We start from the raw sequence: 17,865 nt of genomic DNA, 5'->3' as shown, positions 1-17,865 counted from the left end.
GCGGGGCGGGGCCAGCGAGGCCACGCCCACTGGGCCTGGTGCAGGCGCCCGGCAGCGGGCTCCCGGGCCTGTCCCCCCCTTGGGGCGCGACCCCCACCCCTAGAATCGCGGGGACCCGGGCGGGCACAGAGCCACCGGGCCTGAGCCAAGGGGTCCCGGGCCTGCGCCCCCCGGGCCGCCCCCAGCCCAGGCTCCTTCCCCAGGCCCGCGGGCCGTGCATCCAGGAGGCCCCGCGCTCTCCTGTCTCCAGGGCGCTTGCAGCGCCTCCACCTGCGCCCTGCACCGAGCACCCTGCCCCTCCCGCTCCTCTTTTGCCCTGGGCATCTCCAGCCCCCCTCAGCCGCCCTCTCCAACCCACCAGGCGCCCCGCTCCTCACTGTCCATCTCACTGTCCAGAGCTAGCATGGCCTGGCCCTCCCACCTCGGCCCCCCTTCCTCTGGGACCCCCAGCCCACCCTCGCAGGGTCCTCCCCAGGCCTCCACTCAAATGAAGAATCAGGTCTCCCAGTTCCAGCCACTTGCTGGGGGAGTGGGCCCCCCCCCATCCGCTCCGGCCAGTGCTCAGCTCTGCTGAGGCCACGGTGACCGCTGCCCTTCAGGACCTCACCCATCACCCCTTCCTGCCACGTGTGGTGTGTGGAACTGAGTTCGGGGGCTGAGGAGGGGCCACCTCCATCCTCAGTCCCTATTCCCGGCCAGAGGAGGGACTGGCCTTAACCTTCAGGAGGTAAGGAGTGCCAACAGGTTCTTTTAAAAGGTCGTGTGCGGAAGGGAATCAGCCTGGCTGGTTTGGCTCAGTGGTGAGAGCAATTCCAGGAAGGGCACCTACCTGGGTTGCATGCTCATTCCCCCTCCCCCCCGGCCCTGGTCGGGGCACCTGGGGCATGTGCAGGAGGCAACCAGTCCATGTGTTTCTCACACCGATGCTTCCCTCTCTCCCTCTCCCCCCCCACCCCGTTCCACTCCATCTAAAAAGCAATGGAAACTCCAGTGAGGATTTAAAAAAAAAAAAAAAAAGGGAATTAAGTGGAGAAATGTGCTGGAAAGTGACCGCTTGTGATGGCAGCAAGGTCACCGGAGGGTGTGGGCAGGAGAGGCCATGTGGACAGCTGGGGTGGGAGGGCAGAGGTGGCCGGTTGTATCTGGCCGGGGCTGCTGTGAGCCAGGCCGAGGTTCTTGGGCTTTCCCCTAAAATAGCAGCTGAAAAGGGACAAGGGACCTCTCTGTCCCAAAGGGTGGAGAGGCCCCCTTCCCCCAGAAACCACCTGTCAGTCCTTTCAGCACAGAGTGGGACCTTCTCTCCATGTTGTTCCCAGGATTCCTCAGCACCCAGAGCAGTGCCTTGCATGTGGTGGGTGCTCAACAGTTACATGTGGGTGGGACAGAGGGGTGCTCGAGGTCCCAGAGGTACTGACCCACAGGCTCAAGGGTCCCTCCCTGATGGGCCGCACCATGGCACCTGCCTGTAGGGGCTGGGCCCGGCCTCTGCCGCTGAGCACCGGAAAGAGCCCACGTCCCCTTCGTGGGCAGCTGCTCTGGCCTGGGCCCTGTGCTCCCCAAGACGCCCCGTGGCTTTGGTCAGGCACCTAGGGAGTCTCTGCTCTTTCCCAGGCCAAAGGCCCCTCCAAGTCAGTAACCCCAGCAGAGCCATTCATGGTGTGATTGGCCAGAGGGTCCCAGAGGGCCCTGTACCAGCAGCCCTCCCAAAGGTGGGGCAGGGCCAGAAAGAGGTGCCCCTCGGGCCAAAGGCAGTGGGCCCAGCATGGAACTGCAGGGCCTCTCTGACCCGCTCAGCTGTCTACTGGCCAAGGGGCCCCAAAGGAGGCCTGGTGGGAACAGGGCTCCCAAGTCAGCTGGGCAGGTGCCAACCCAGAGGTCTGAGCTGGTGGGGTACCCAGGGCACAACTCCTGGTCTCTGGCTCCTCATGGGTGCGGACCAGGGCCTAGGGACTCCAGGGGGATGGGGCAGCCAAGGCCCAGGTGGGGAGGACTGCCTGCCTGGTGAGTCAGGGGTTAATTGCCACTCCTCTCGACCTCCCCTCGGATGCCTGGTGGCCCATCCCTCCCACACTTAATAGTCCAACACCCAACACGTGCCCTGGGTGCTGGGAAATCACGGGACCCACACAGGACTCCCTCCCTTGTGGCGTTCATACCCAGACCGGGAAATAGATGCCACACAGGCTTCTGGAGGAACACAAGTGCTCGGGGAACCGGGGCAGGGGAGGGACACAGGGTGACAGGAAGGAGGGCGGGTGTTGCAATGGGAGAGGCCTCATGTGAGCAGACTGGGGAGGTGATGGATCAATGCTTGAGGCTGGAGATGGGGGCCTCCTGGAGGGGGGTAGTCAGCTGAGCAGAGCGTGGGCAGAGGGGGGAAGAGAAGAGGTCAGACATAGGTCAGAGAGGAGCCCCGAAGGACCCCAGTTTGTCTCTTGAGAGGCATGAGCTGGAGGAGCCTGGGTAGCATCGCTCTAGCTGCTGTGCTGGATGCAGGGAGAGAGCGGGATCGGCCTGGGAGGCCGTTGTCGCCTGGACCGGGCTGGGACCAGGCTGGGGCAAGGAGCAGTCAGTTTAGGGGCACACTTTTGAGGCAGGGCCAGTAGGATTTCTGATGGATGGGACAAAGGGTGGGTGATGGAGGGGTCCGTACTCACTAGGGGTCTGTCCAAAATAGCCGGAGCAATGGCCTGTCATTGGCTGAGATGGATGCATGCAGGAGGAAGGGCCCGGGAGGAAGGCCGGGAGCTCAGTTCTGGGTTGACCTGTTGAGATGATGCCCAGGGGGGCCCAGGGGATGTACAGTGGCTGTTGAGGGGCAGCAGCTGTTGGAGTTGGGAGTTGAGGGGACAGATCCAAGCTCAGGTAGAGGCTTGAGAGTCCTCAATGGTCAATGGTATTTAAATGATGAGATTGGATGCAACCAAGGGCTGGAGCAGACTGGAAGAGGCCTGGGGCCTCCCAGCTTTAGAAGGTTAGAGAGTGGCCAGGGGGACCAGAGACCAGGGGAGGAGCCCTGCAGGCCGAGCAAAGGCAGCTCGTGGGGTGGCCGCTGTGACACAGGACGCCGGGGAGCAGTCCCCTGAAGGTGGGGCTCCCCACTGGCCATTGGATTTGGTCATCTGACCTTGAGGAGAGCAGCCCAGTGACGTGGGGGGTGTAGTGTAAGCATGGCTCCTGTAAAGAGCCAGTGGTGCGGACGGTGGGGTGGTGGTGCAGGGATAGGCAGGAAGGCAGCTGAGCAGAGCAGGAGTCTCGCTGACGTGTAGTGTGTGTGTGGGGGGGGGGGGGGCGGGTGGTCTCGATACCTGGTGCAGGTGGACGGAAGTGGCTGGGTCCTCCATCACAGCGCACCCCCCCCCTCAGTCCCGGGGGGTTAGAGAGAGAAATGCAGATGGGGCGTCCTCGAGGGGAGGAAAGACAAAGGAGACCGTCTTCGTGATCATGGAACTGACAGAGATTTGTTGTTTAAACGGGAAGCACACAAAAGACACCCAGGTGCCTGTGACAATGACAGAAAGGTTGAAAAGACAAGCCGCAGACTGGGAGACACACACCTGACAAGGACTTGTCTCCAAAATGTGCAAAGAGATCTTAAAACTCAACCGTAAGAAAGTGAAAAACCCAATTAAGAAATGGGCAAAGGCCTAAATAGACACGTCAGAGACAAGGAAGCGCAGAGGGAAATAAGGCCGTGAACAGCCACCTGTGTCCTGTGGGAAGTGCGCATTAAGACAACAGTGAGACATCACCGCACACCCACCAGAATGGCCAAAATCCAAAATAGTGACGACACCCAGTGCCCGGGGGACGCGGAGCCGCAGGAACCTCTCTCACTGCTGGTGGGGGCGCGGGGGGTGTGGTCGCCTTGCAAGGCAGTTTGGTGGTTTCCCAGAAAAGCAAACATATCTCACCGTGGGATCCAGCGCTTGTGCTCCTTGGTGTTTACCCAAAGGAGCTGAAACGTCCGTCCTCACGAAAAGCTGCATGTGCATGTTTACAGCAGTTTAATTCATAATCGCTAAGACTCAGCAGCAACCTGGATGCCCTTCAGGGGGTGAATAAATAAACTGTGGCCCATCCGGACAGTGGAATATTACTCAGCGGTAAAGAGGAGCGAGCTGTCGGGGAGGAAGCTTAGCTACATATTCCTGGGTGAAGAAGCTGCTGGAAAGGCCACGTGCTGTGGTTCCAACCCTGGGGCACTAGAAGGACAAACGATGGGGACAGTGAGAGATCAGTGGCTGTGGTGGCAGGAGGGGTGGACAGGTGGAGCACAGAGGATTTTTAGGGCAATGAAACTGCTCTGTATGAGGCTGGAAGGATGGACACAGGACACTATAGGTTTCTCAAAGCCCGTAGACGTTACCGACTCCCGTGCCTCAGCCGGCGCGATCGGGAACCATTCCTCACGCGGGCTGTGTGCGCACTCTGTGTGCTTATAAAGTCAGTGTTTATGAACACAGTTCATTTTCAGAGTTTAAAAGCATCTACAGAAACGGATGATATTTTTTTGTCAAGGCCTGTGTCACACCGACGACCGTCCGGCCCGGGCCCTGCCGCTAAAGCGAAGCAGCGGAGTCGCCGACGTCAGGAACCGTTTCGCACGGTATTTGTCGCCTTCAGTGCGTCGACCGTTGCCGGTTTTGTACCGTAAACTTTGTGTTTTATGTGTCCCCATAAAAAAAGTCCAGTGGCCCTTTAGGATACATTTTCTTTGAGCTTCGTCTGGCTTCACCCATTAGTTCAAATCAGTTAAACCTGAATAGCAGTGAAAATTGACTGAGTCACCGGCTGTTAAAGTACGTGTACGTTTTTGGGGCGCACCCTCTATATGTGACAAGCAACTAGTATCTGAAATTTAAAAAGAACCACAAACCCATAAAAAGATGGACAACCCAATAGAAAAAGAAAATGGAAAAAAAAACAAAAAACAGGCAAGGGAAAGGGAAGCCCAGGTGCAGATCGAGGTGTGGAAAGGTGTTTATCTGCGTCCTTGGGAAGGAGCAGGTGGCAGCCGTCCCAGCCGACACACCCGCCCGAGCGGCTGCAGTGCAAACGCTGGAAACGCGGACGCGGAGCGACTGGAACAGGGCTGGCTGGCCGGCCAGTGGGCACAAGCACTTTGGGACACCGTGTGGCCCTGTCCACGAAAGCGGATCCAGAGCCGTCCCAGGCCAGCGGCACCTCTTGGAGGGACTCACACAACAGAAGTGTCCCGGCCACCGGGCCAGGTACAGATTTGGCAGCAACCTTGACAATAGCCCCGGACAGAAGGCCCCGGAGCCTGTAGAGGCCCCCGCCCCCCGACTGTAGAGAGAGCAAATCGTTGGTGCAGATTCACGCAACGGAGGCCTTGAGCGTGGACAAACCGCCAGCGCACAGGACATGGGGACCCTGGGGACTTGGAGCTGGGGCTGCAGCCGGGCTGGGCCTTCTTTCCTGTCGCCTCCACCCCTTCAGGTGCAGAGGGAGGAGGGATGGGTCCTAACTGGCAGGTAGTCTCTTCTCTGCCCCGGTCCCGCTGCTCTGGGCCTGGGTCTCACCTGGAGGCCCTGAGACCCCCCAGCAGCCCCCAGGGCACAGCCACGCCCATCTACTCAAGCTCTGAGCAGGTGGTTTCCCAATGACCCAAGGAAAGAAAGGGTCTGTGGGTGCCCAGGGGGCCCGGCTGCAGGGAGGCCTGGGGTCGGGGCTGCTCTGGGTGCTGCTCTGGGGTTGGGCGGGAAGTGGTTTCCTCCCAGGAGGTGGGTGGGGGAACAGCAGAGCTGCTGAGTCACGCCTGCTGGGCTGCTTTCCCTGCCCTGCCCTCCAATTGGGCCTGAGTCACCCCACTTGCAGGTCCTTGGAGCCAGGCCCCCCTGCTCCTCAGGAGGAAGTGGGGGTGTAGATCCCTGGGGCCCCGGCCACAGGCCCAGACTAATAGTTCTGCTGTGAGGAAGGCCTTTGAGGGAATTAGCTTTGGGTCAGCTGCCTTGGACGGGGCCTGAGCTGGTGGGGGAGGGTGTGGCTGTGAGTGGCTGGCACAGTGAGAGCAGGGGGAAGGGTGCCAGGCACAGGTGGAAGGAGCAGGGAGGCGCGACGCCAGGCTCAGCTGGTCCAGGATCCTGGGAGTCCTGCAAGACAGGAACCTGGCTTGGCTAAGGTGCCTCATGCCCTTTGGTTCTCCCCACCAGAGTCAGGCACCCCCTCTGCTCCCTGACCCCCACTCGGGGCAGGGTCATTCAGGGCTTCCCACCCTCACCATTGCCCCCTGCAACTGAGTCCAGCTCTATGCCCAGCAGGGAGAAACAGTTTCCAGGGCCCATAGCGGCTGGAGCCCGGCCCGTGTGCCCTCCTGCGGGGACCTTTGCTTCTTCCCTGCACCCCAACCATAAGCGACCCCCCAGTTCTGTGCCTCATGAGGGGCCCATTGCAGACCAGCAGGGAGCTGTGGGCAGGCCTGGTGCTTTTGGGGTGTCTGGAGGAGCCCAGGTGCTACAGGGGACAATTGCTTCCTTCAGTCTGCCTAGAGCAGATGTGCGCTTGGCCAGGCTGTGGGGGGCTCAGGAGGGCATAGCTGCCCCCACCCCAGTTCACTGGGGAGACAAACCAGGCACCTAGAGAACCCCTCCTATGGGCCCCAAAAGGGCAGTTCTTGGGACAGGCCTGAAGCCTGGGGTGCGGGGGGTGCTGGGGCTCCGGGGGGCGCATGGACGTCTGTGGCCTGCGTTCTCTGCTGCTCGGCAACAGGCTTGGAGATGGGAGGTTGAGGCCGCCCTGCTCTGCAGGTGGGGGACAGAGGTGCCCCAGGGCCAAGTGCAGACAAGGGGAGGCTGGTGGGGGGTCACTTGGGTGTCAACTTGTCCAGGCCCTGGTGCCTGGCTATTAGGTCAGACGTCTGTGTGTTTCTGTGTTAGATGTGATTGACATTTACAATCAGCAGACTTGGACTGGAGCAGACCTCCCTCCAGACCGCGGTGGCATCGTCCACTCAGCTGAAGCCTTGAGAAAAGACCGAGTCCCTGAGGAGGAAGGGATGCAGCAATTCAGCCGCCAGAGGCTTCTGACTGAGCTGCAACATCAGCATCCCGGGGGCTGCAGCCTGCAGGACCCAGTCACGTGAGCCAATCCCTTCAAATAAATCTCTCTCTAGATCAGAGGCGGGGAACCTTTCTTCTGCCAAGGGCCATTTGGATGTTTATGACATCATCTGTGGGCTGTACAAAATTATCAACTTAAAAATTAGCCTGCTCTATTTGGTCAGACATTTAATTAACTCACCCTAATGTGATGGCTGGAACTGCTTCTCTTCGGTGAGGTCTTGGCAGGGCCAGACCAAATGATTTTGTGGGCCAGAAGGTCCCCACCCCTGCAGATGGGCGGATGGGTAGATAGATGGTTAGATGGATGGATGGATGGATGGATGGATGGATGGATGGATGGATGGATAGGTAAATGGATAGGTGGATGGATAGATAGGTAGGTAGGTAGGTAGATAGATAGATAGATAGATAGATAGATAGATAGATAGATGGATAGGTAAATGGATAGGTGGATGGATAGATAGGTAGGTAGGTAGATAGTTAGGTAGATATAGATAGATAGATAGATAGATAGATAGATAGATAGATAGATGATAGATGGATAGATAAATGGATAGGTAAATGGATAGGTGGATGGATGGATGGATGGATGGATGAATGGGCAGGTGGATGGGGTGGATGGATGGATAGATGGATAGGTAGATAGATAGATAGATAGATAGATAGATAGATAGATAGATGATAGATGGATAGATAAATGGATAGGTAAATGGATAGGTGGATGGATGGATGGATGGATGGATGGATGAATGGGCAGGTGGATGGGGTGGATGGATGGATAGATGGATAGGTAGATAGATAGATAGATAGATAGATAGATAGATAGATAGATAGATAGATAGATGGAGGGAATCGATGGATGGATGGATGGATGGATGTTTCTCTGGAGAACCCTGACTAACACAGGCAGGTTCAGGAAGAGCTTCGCGGAGAGGTGCCCCGAGGGGTGTGAGCCAGGCATCGGTGGTCACCAGGCGGGGGTGGGGTGGGGTGGTGGTGACCAGTCAGGGTGTGCAGGGAGGAGGCCAGGTGAAGGCCTGTGGGGGTGCAGGTGGCTGAGAGGCCGGTGTGCAGGCCCTGGGCGAGGCCTTAATTACAGCAGAGACGTGCAAAGGAGAGGACAGGGGCCCAAACTCAGAGCCTCACTCTCCTGTAAGTGACCAGTAGCCCGGAGCAGGTCCTCCGGGGGGAAGGGGATGCACCTGAACTTGGGTCACGACCTTCAGCTGGGACAAAGGGAGCCACAGCAGATAGGAAGGGAGGGCGCAGGGGGGTGAGGAAGAGGAGGGGCGGCGTCTCTGGTCCGGGTCTGCTCCTCCTGGCTCGGGAGTGAGTCACTGGGAAAGAGGAGCTGCCTGGCAGTGGCCTGTGGCCACCGTGACCAGGACCACAGACAGGGTGGCTGAAAACAAGGCAAAGTCGTTCTCTCGTGGTCTGGAGGCCAGAACTCCGAAACCCGCCTCACAGGCTAAACCAAGGTGTTGCCTGCTGGTCCTTCTGGAGGCTCCAGAGCAGAGTCCATCTCCCTGCCTTCCCAGCTCCTAGAGAAACTGTGTCCTGGGCACGTGGCGCCTCCTCCATCCGCAGGGCCAGCAGAGCAGCCTCCCATCTCTGACTCTCACCCACCTGCCTCCGTCTCGCAGGGACCCCTGTGATTTCATGGGACCCCCCTGGTCATCCAGGGTCGTCCTGTATCCCAAGGTCCTCAGCTGAACCTGCCAAGCCCCCTTTGCCCTGTGAGGTGACATGGTCACAGGCTTGGGGATCAGAACGTGAATGTTTTTGGGGGGCACTGTGCTACCCCCACACTGTCCTTTGTTGACACAGAGAACGTTAGGGTGAAGACAGGACTTCTTTTGAGGGGCCTAGAGGGAGTGTGGTGCCGGTGGGCTGGACTGTGGAGAGAGGTGTCCCCGAGGAGCTTGGACATCCGCGTAAAGTCCGGACAAGGCCAGGGGAGGGATAGAGATGGGAGTCAGCTGGCCAGAGCCTGGCCTGGAACCTGCAGAAAAGCCAGGGCAGGTGGGCAGGGTGAGGAGAGGAGGGGAAGGGGAGGCATCCTGGAGCCCCAGCGTCCGAGTGGCCCATGATGGAGCCTGGGGCTGGGGACAGACACCCCAGGGAGGCTGAGTTGAGGGGCTGGGGTGGGGTGGGTGGGTGGCTGGACTTGGGGAGGCTTGTAGGGCTGTGGGAGGAGAGGCCGCGGGGCTGGGCCCCAGGGACTGGCTGGGTGGGCTGGGCTGGCCAGGCCGGCTGGCTGTGTGGTTGGGTCGCTCTGCCTGGTCTGCTGGGCCGGGTGGCAGGCAGCTTGTTTTTCCTGCAGGCTCTGGAGTGTCAGGATTTGAGCAATGTCCTGGCTGCACCTAAGTGCTCCTGGGCCCTCCGATTGTCCTACAGAACAAAGGTGTGATTTGTGCCTCAGCAGCTAGTGGCTGATGGCGTGAAGGGCTCCACCCAAACCCCTGCACTCTCCTCGCCCGGCGTGGCCACAGCTGACTTCTCTCCGTGACGTGCAGCAGGCCCGCTGCTCTGCGGAACCCGGGCCTTCTCGCCTCAGTGCCCCTCTGCCACCCAGAGATGTCAGGGCAGAGCAACAGGGAAGAGGGTGCCACATGGCAGTCCCCCAGAGGGCAGGGCCACTGTGACCTAGTCACGACCTCCCAGGAGTGGGTGCAGAGGTGGGTCCTGGTGGAGCCCAGGGGAGGCCTCGCCCTCCACTCCCGGGAGAACCTGCTCTGCTTTGGCTGTGGCTGTGGCTCCAGCTCCCAGAACAGGCCTTATGGGAACAGGCCTTATGGGAACAGGCCTTATCGGCCTTCCTGCACCCCGCCCCCCCTCTGCCCACGGCCAGGAGGGCCTCCCGGGGTGGGCCAGTGGCTGGTGGTCAGTGCCCACCGGCTCTCAGGATGCTAGGCCCCCCCGGTGGCACCCAGCCCCTCCCAGGCAGCTGGGCAAATGGGCCTGGGGCTGCAATGCCCCTTCTCTTTGGAGCAGTGACTCAGAAGGGCAGGGACAGTGGGTGGGGGCAGGTGGCTCCTGTGTCCCATGAACAATCCCCTGACTCTCCAGCCTGAGTTTTGTCCCCGGAGCAGGAATCGGGTCCTGTCCCACCCCAGTCAGAGATGAGGTGCTGGTATGATGCCTCCTGAGGGCCAGGCACTGGGGACACTGATGAACAGAAGAGATACACACCCCTGCCCCCCGGAAGGATGGGCTGCGGGGGGTTATGGGCAATGACAGTGACAAATACAGTAAGTCTTGAGGGGACAGTGACTTGAGCAGTTGAGGGAGGGGCCACATCAGGACGTACAGGACTGTGACCCAAGGAGGAAGGAAAACTCCTGACCACCAGGGACCAGCACCCAGGCAGAGGGACAGGTGACCTGCGGGAAGGCCCTGGACTGAGCAGAGAGTGGGGTTAGCTGACGGGGCGGGTTCAGCAGAGACGGGGGCAAGGGAGCCCCCATCTGCCCGCCATACCCCCCACCCCTTGTGTAGCTGGGAGGGAACAGAGAAGGGTGGTGGCCCAGGCCGCTGAGAGGGGCCTGAGTGACGCAGGTGGGGGCGGCTGGTCATGACACACAAGCCGTGTTCCCAGAGGGCCCTGCAGGGGACAGACCGAGGAGGCCCCCGAGGAGACTGCCGGCCCCGGTGCGGGGACGGGACCCGCTCTATTCTTCTGTGGGGCGACTGGAAAGGCCGCCGTCCCCAGGCTCCGTCCCGAGTGACCGCCAGGCCCGGGCCCTGCTGACCTCCAAGCACGTGATGGGGCCCGTCCTGTGGTCAGCAGCTCCCAGCGACTTCCTTCCCTGACGGGAGGCGCCCGCCGCCTGTGTGTCTGGTTGTCATGTGAGGCTGGCTTTGGCCTTGGGTTTTATGCTCCCCGCCCCTACGTGACCCCCATCCTGGGCGAGGCAGCCTCCCTTCTAGGTCCTCAGCTGCAGAGACACCAGCTTCGTGCTACCGAGCCCCCCACAGCCCCCTGGTTGGGAAGAAGCAGGTGTCCCAAAGCCCCGGGGGGCCAGGGCGGCGCTGGGGACCTGCCCGCTGGCGAGTGGAGTTCAGCCCCGTGGGAGAGCGAGAGAGCATCACCCTCCTGGGACATGGGGCTCCCTGACCCCCCATGTGCCACCCTGCTGGTCGCCGATCCCCTTGACCTTGTGCTGGGTTGAATGATGTTCTTGCGAGGGTGACCGACCATCCTGGTGACCTTGTGAGGGTGACCGACCATCCTGGTGACCTTGTGAGGGTGACCGACCATCCTGGTGACCTTGTGAGGGTGACCGACCATCCTGGTGACCTTGTGAGGGTGACCGACCATCCTGGTGACCTTGTGAGGGTGACCGACCATCCTGGTGACCTTGCGAGGGTGACCGACCGTCCCAGTCGGCCCCGGGCTTTTCCTGTTTCGGAAGAGAAGGTCCTGTCCCTGAAACCTCTCCTCCTGGCTCCTCCAGCAGGACACCAGGCGCCCTGCTGGCCTCTCGTGTGCGAACCCCTGACTTGCTGTCGCAGGCCGAGGACGGTGGCTCCCCCGGTGTTTACCACGCGGAGCGGAACGCTGCCCGGAGAGCCTCAGGACGGGCACCTCAGTGCCTGCCCCCGGGAGAGGCAGAGCCACCACCCACGTCACGGGTGAGAGGCCAGGGGCGTGGATGGGCTGAGGGGCTAGGAAGCGGCCGAGTCAGGGTTTTTGTTGTTCTTGTTAATCTTCACCTGAGGATATTTTCCCGTTGATTTTTAGAGCCAGTTTCTCCCGCCCACGCCCGCCCGGGGCCTGGGATAAAACCTACAACCCGGGCATGTGCCCTTGACCAGGCCGACACTCTAACCACTGACCCACACCGGCCAGGACGCAGAGTCAGGATTCGAACCCCGGGGTCCCCGCTCCCACCTACCGCCCCAGGGGGCAGGCGGCGAGGAACCTGCCGGCCCTTTTCCTGCCCTCGCCACTCGCCTGGAGGCTGGGGACAAAGGCTGGGGCACTGCCCCCTCCTGCCACCATCACCGCCCCTGACGCAGCCTCCAGGGCCGCAGGACCCCCGCCCCGGACTCAAGGGACACGCTGGACTTGATTTGCCACTTTCCTGCCACCTGAGAGAGGAGGCTGACCGTTCTCGGGGGTTTGTCAGAAAAGCAGCGCGTTAGTGTCCGGGGCGGCCCCTGAAGTCCACAGGTGGGGCCTGAAACACGGACGCTCCCTGTCCCTGTCCTGGAGGCGGGATCCAGGTGTCGCAGGGCTGGCTCCTCCTGAGGCCTCTCTCCCCGTGTCCCTCTGGGTGTGTCTGTGTCCTGACCTCCCCCGAGGGTATGTTCATCGATTTAGAGAGAGGGAGAGAGAAACCTCGATTGGCTGCCTTCCATACTGGCCCCAAACCGGGCATTGAACCCCCAACCCAGGCATGTGCCCGGACCAAGAATTGAACCCACAATCTTTCTGGGCATCGGATGACACTCAACCGAGCCACAGTGTCCAGGGCCCGGTCTCCTCTTCTTACGAGGACACGAGTCATATTGAATTAGGACCCACTCTAGTGACCTCATTTTAGCTTAATCACCTGCACAGGCGGTCACATTCCGGGGTGCTGGTGTCAGGCTCCAACACTGGGATTCGGGGGACACAACTCAGCCTCCACCGGCAGGTCCCTCTGCCCCACGCCCAGCCCCACGCTCGACCCCCAGACACAGCCCCTGGATTCCTGGTCTGAGCACCTGCATTTCTCTGATGGGGACCTTGAGTCTGTCCCCGGCCGCCTCAGACGCCTACTCGCCTCCGCGGGGAACGCAGGCTCAGCTTTCTCCCGTCCCCCCAGGCATCGCAGCTTCCCGGCCCCTCTCCCTGGCCCGCCCGGGCCCACAGTCCCCTCTCCTCTGCCCCCGGAGCCCCCAGACGCCCTCCCTCACAGCCCGCGGGGCTCGTGGAGGTGCCCGCGACCCTCTCCCTGTCCTGTGAAAACCCCCCGCGCATTTGGAAATGGGACCAAGTTCCATTCGGCTCCCCGGCCCCCAAGGTCCCATGTGACCCCGTGGGCCCCGCACACCCCAGGGAGCCTTGGGTGCTGAGCCTCTGCAGGGACGTCCGGTGTCTGCCTGCGACAGTCTTCTCTGTGCGTGTGTGTGACTGACGGGCCCTGGCGTCTGGACTGTCGAGTCTGGCCGAGGCTGCGGTGGTGCACTCTCCGAGGGGAAGGGGACAAGCAGGCCGTGGCCACCTGTGATCACCACTCCCTTGTCCTGCGGAGGAACCAGCAGCAGGCGCTCATTCCCCCGACTGTCCCTCAGCGGAATTGTTCCAGGTTTGGCCGGCTCACTGCCGGCATCTCAGCATCGCTCTCGGCGTCTGCGTGGGGCACCGTGCCCAGCGCTTAACTACACACACAGGCTCCCTTCCAGTCCTGGAGGTCCCGAGTCTGGCTCCCGGTCCCTGGGTGGCTCCTGGTCGCGGGACCGCGCTCCCCCGCCCGCCGGCCTCCCTGTTCCTTCCTGGGCCGCGGAGGCCCCGTGTTCCCAGGCTGGTGGCTCTTTCCCCTTCCAAGGCCAGCAGCGGGCCAGCCGCAGGTCCCGCGCCCACTCGAGCACCTGTGATTTCACGGCTGGGTAATCCGGATAATCTCCCTATTTCCAAGTCGGCGGCCTAGCAACCGAGATCCGCCTGCAGTCTCGGGTCCGCTGGTCACGGAGCGCGGTCACAGTTGCAGGGATTAGGACGTGGGCGTCTCCGAGACGCCCTCATTAATCCGCCCTCCAGCACCGCCGTCCCCTCCCTACAGCCCGGCAGCACCCCCTGCGCCCGCGCCTCGACCCCCCTGCCCGCTGGAGTGGGTGCGCCTGGGTGGGCTCCAGGGTTTCCTGTTCTGGCTGCTGGAACCTTCCCCTGCAGGCCTGTGGGCAGTTTGTAAGGACGTGTCCAAGCGGCGTCCGCACTGTGGGCGTCCGGCTCCGACCCCCGCAGCCGAGGAGGCCGGTGCTCCCCGCCTGCCCGGCTCCACGTGCCCGGCCCTCGCTGCTGGCACCCCAAGGATGCTGCGCGGTGTCGCCCCCGGGGGTTATTTGCCTTTCCCTGGTCACGTGTTACCTGCTTATGGACCATTTCCACAGCTTACCTGTGGACTGTCCCTTCAGACCTTTTCCTGGCTTTTTTTTTTCTTTTTAGAGAGAGAGAGAGAGAAACATTGTTTGGCCGCCCGACCACCCAGCACGAGCCCTGCCGGGGATGGAACCGCCACCTTTGGGTGCACAGGACACCAGTGCAGCCAGCTGAGCCACGGCCAGCGCTCCCTGTCTCTCTGCTGGGTTGTTCGTCTCATGATGGAGTGGAGAGAGTTCTGTATGTGATCTGGATATAAATTCTTTGTGGTTTTTTTAATTTTTATTTTTTTGCAAAGACTGTATGTTTTGCAAGTATTTTCTCCCGACTGTGTCTTTCAAAGAGAAGTTTAAAAATTTTTTAATGAGGTTGAATGTATTGATTTTTTTTTTTTTCAAATGCTGTATTTAATACATCTTTGCCAAACCCAAGCGAGGTGAGGGAGGTCCCCACCTGTGCTTTTTCCCTGGAAGTTTCGGCCTCATCTCTCCGCAAGGCCTGTGCTGTGTTCCAGTTAATTTTCGGTCACGATCGAGGGGAGGGCTGGTGCTCCCTTTCATGGCTGTTCCCTGTCCCAGCAGCCTCCTGTCTGAGAAAAAGTCCTCTCCCGGCCTGGCCGGTGTTGCTCGCTCCGTGGTCGCAGGTTCGATTCCTGGTAAAGGGCAGGCACCTCGGTGGCAGGTTCGATTCCCAGGCCCAGTCGGGGCTCGTGCGGGAGGCGACCCGTCGATGTTTCTCTCTCCCTCCCTTCCACTGTCTCCGAAAAGCAGTGGAAAAAATGTCCTCGAGTGACGATTAACCCGCTGAGTTGCCTGGGTAATGAGGCTGGAAGTCCGGGGACCACGTGTGTGGCCCGTTTCCCGGCTCTGTTCCGACCCGTCCGCCCGCCCACGTGGCTCGTCCCGCCAGTAGCTGGGCCGCGGCCTCCCTGCCGCTCGCGGGGAGCCCTGCGGTCAGGGGAAGTCGTCCAGCGCGACCCTTTCTTTTAAGCCGATTCGCCCACCTCACGTCCTTCGCGTTTTCACGTACGTCTTTGCGTTGGCTTGTCAGTGTCTGCGAAACATTTCTCGGGGGTCTGGCCCCGATCGGGTTGAACCCGCAGGTCAGCTGGGAGGAACTGGCGTCTCGGTGGAGGTGAGCTTTCCTGTCCGTAAGCACCGTGTCCCTCCCGGGTTTAGTTTTTTTACTTTCTCTTTGTAATATTTTTTAGTTTTCAGAGTACGGGTCTTGGGCGTCTCCTGTCAAACGTATCCCTAAATATTTCCTATTTTGATTCTCTTGGGAGCGGTATTTTAAGCCGTCAGCTTCTGTAACTTGCAGAAACTTCATTGCTTCAGCCAGACCTTCCGGTCGCTCTGTCCTCGCCTGGCACCTGACTCACCTGTCCCCTCCTCCCTTGCTCGGCCACTCCCGTCATCATCAGGCCCTCAGGACAATGTGGTTCCCGTCACATCAAATAATCTCGGGAACAAAGCCTCAGGTCTGTTGACCTTGGAGACAGAGTCTCAGGCAAAGCAGGATGACATCTCGGCCTCGGCTGTGTTTCAGCTCCAGGCCCAGAAAAGCCCGATGATCCCAGTGCCCACACCCTTGGGAAACCAGCCGATGGACGCGATGGACAGGGGCCAGACCGGTCAGGAGAGACCCCGACCCCAGCATGATGAGTGACTGTCCCCTATAGAGCCCACGCCCAGCCACCTTTGTCTGCCAAGGGCCCTTTGGATGTTTATAACATCATTCGAGGGCCATACAAAATTATCAACTTAAAAATTAGCTGTATTGGGTCAAGCATTTAATGATCTCACCCCGACGTGATGGCTGGAACTGCTGCTCTTGGGGGAGGCCTCGGCTGGGCCAGACCACATGGCGCGCAGCCCGCAGGCTGGACGCACCCCAGCCCTGGCCCCGACCGTCGGGAGCCAGGTCTGTGAGCTCGAGCTCGCCTGGCACTCCCGGTTTGGTGCCATCTCCTTACGAATAAACCTCCACCTTCTTGGCTGCAAACGCCTGTCCGGGATTGATGGGGCTTTGGTGGGCGGGCAAACGAGCCCCTTTAGCCAGTGACCCTTGCGAACGTTCGGCCTGGCGGGTAGAAATCCCCGCGCGTCCACCTTCTGTGCCACACCTGTGCCGCTCACGTAGCCTGGTCAGTCTCTGATTTTGTAGGATTCTGCACAGGTGGTTACGTCTGATCCCCTGTAAGAGCTGAATGCATTTTTCTTTTTTCTTTAAGTTTATTTTTATTGATTTTTTTTTTTTTTCTCTAGCTGCACTGGCTGGACCCTACCGGGCGGCGATGGACGGGGCGGTGAGAGCGACGTCGTCCCCTTCTGAGCGTCGGAGCACAGCCCCGGTCTCCCCACGACAGAGGGCGTCGGCCGGACGGGTTCCACAGGTGCCTCTTAGCAGGTTGTGGAAATTCCCTTTTGTTCTGTTTTCTGGGAGTTTTGGTCCTTTGAAAAAAATTTTAAAAATTGATTTTAGGGAGAGAAAGAGAGAGGAAAACACCGATGGGAGAGAGAAACATCGCCCGGTGGCCTCCTGTCCGCCCCTCGACTGGGGATCCAACCTGCACCCTAGGTGTGTGCCCTGGCTGGGACTTGAACCTGCAACCCTTTGGCGCCCGGGACGCACCAACCAACGGAGCCACGCTGGCCAGGACTTCGGGGAATTTATATCAGGAAGGGAGCTTGGATTTTGTGAGAATCTTGTTCTGCACTTTTGAGGACAGTGGTCCCCCCCCCCCCCCAGCCTGTTCACGTGCTGCATGAGATGCGGTGATTTTCAGATGTTAAAATGATCTGGTGGCCTGGCCGGTGTTGCTCAGTGGTTAGAGCATCGGCCCGTGGACCGAAGGGTCTCAGGCTCGATTCCCGGTCAAGGGCATGCACCTCGGTGGCAGGCTCCGTCCCTGGCCCCGGTCGAGGCGACTGCAGGCGGCAACCAGTGGATATGTCTCTCTCACGTCGATGTTTCTCTCTCTCCCCTCCCTCCCTTCCACTCTCTCTGAAGAAGCAATGGGAAAAATACCCTCCAGTGAGGATTAAAAAAATATATATATATTTTTAAATAAAGATCTGGTGTTCCCGGGCTAACTCCTCTGGAATCTGATTTGCTCACCTTCTGTCAGGAATGTCTGCCCTGCGTTCAGGTCTGTGGTTTTCTTTCCTCGGCCCTTGCCCGGCTGGCTGCGGTGTCGGGCGGCGAGCGGCAATGCCGCCCTCCCTCCGGCTTCCTGGTAGAATCCACCAGTGGAGACACCTGGTCCTGAATGTTCTTCGAGGGGAGGTTTTATTAAAAACAAAAGCCGCAGGCCAGCAAAGGTGTCCCTCGATCGAAGCCCAGGATGCCAAACCTGGGTTCAACAGCCTGCTCAGGGCACCTGCAGCCTCTCCCGGGAGGGGAATTTCAACCCACTCAGCCGGGTCCTGGCCTGATAAGACCCCGGCCTTGCTCAAGGGGAGGTGTCTTCCCCGAAATAACCCGCCAGCTTCTCTGTCTATAAGCCCCTCTTTTGGGCTATAAACCCCTCATTCAGGGTGGGGGGTGGGATGCTGCCAGATTCATGAATCGCTTAATAGAGCCAATTGCATCTTCACATTTACGTGGTTGAATTTTGTTTCTTGAACGGTTTTAAATCGCACCCTCGTCGTCTCCGGGAGGTGCGGGGCCGTGCGGCTGGTCGGTGCCCCG

At 60.1% G+C, this 17,865-nt stretch overlaps 1 long non-coding RNA gene across 1 annotated transcript; it reads left to right on the top strand.

The window, feature by feature from the left end:
- Window positions 1–3: 3 nt before the first annotated feature.
- LOC308564536 lies at window positions 4–17,292 on the top strand. Its single transcript, XR_013999962.1, has 4 exons — window positions 4–727; window positions 6,926–7,101; window positions 16,440–16,567; window positions 16,657–17,292. It is a non-coding gene; the product is annotated as an uncharacterized lncRNA (long non-coding RNA).
- The last annotated feature ends 573 nt before the right edge of the window (window positions 17,293–17,865 follow it).

The sequence above is a fragment of the Miniopterus schreibersii genome (genome assembly GCF_964146895.1).
Source record: "Miniopterus schreibersii genome assembly, chromosome: 12".
NCBI lineage: Eukaryota > Metazoa > Chordata > Mammalia > Chiroptera > Miniopteridae > Miniopterus > Miniopterus schreibersii.
This window is presented reverse-complemented; position numbering and strand designations above follow the sequence as displayed.